This window comes from Etheostoma spectabile, unplaced genomic scaffold (assembly GCF_008692095.1).
Source record: "Etheostoma spectabile isolate EspeVRDwgs_2016 unplaced genomic scaffold, UIUC_Espe_1.0 scaffold172, whole genome shotgun sequence".
Classification (NCBI taxonomy): domain Eukaryota; kingdom Metazoa; phylum Chordata; class Actinopteri; order Perciformes; family Percidae; genus Etheostoma; species Etheostoma spectabile.
Window position 1 is genome coordinate 1,353,611 of NW_022605573.1, and position 291 is coordinate 1,353,901.

The 291-nt window shown below is 34.7% G+C and overlaps 1 protein-coding gene across 1 annotated transcript in view; it reads right to left on the reverse strand.

Moving 5' to 3' along the window:
* Nucleotides 1–291, reverse strand: part of LOC116685741 (protein FAM222B) — a 13,563-nt gene that overhangs the window by 6,449 nt on the left and 6,823 nt on the right. The gene's annotated exons all lie outside the window — the stretch shown is intronic.

Below are 291 nucleotides of genomic sequence, written 5' to 3' on the forward strand. Positions count from 1 at the left end.
TTGAAAATTCCAGCAGCAGTTTTTGCAAGAAAAAAATAGATATAGACAACAAATAATAACAACAATTTCGATGTCTTGTATTAATGTCTGTCCTGACGTGCTGTAACCATGTTTCTGCAGAACAGGAACCTGCTGAAAACCAGTTCTCAAACTGAGTCAGGCCCGTTTTTACATCGTAATGTTACTTTTTCTAACTTTCCTGTAGAATGAATGAATGAATAAGAACGTTCGTCAGATAAAGACAAAAAAAAAGGACCATAAATTATTAAAGTGTCAGTGTTGAGTCCAGTG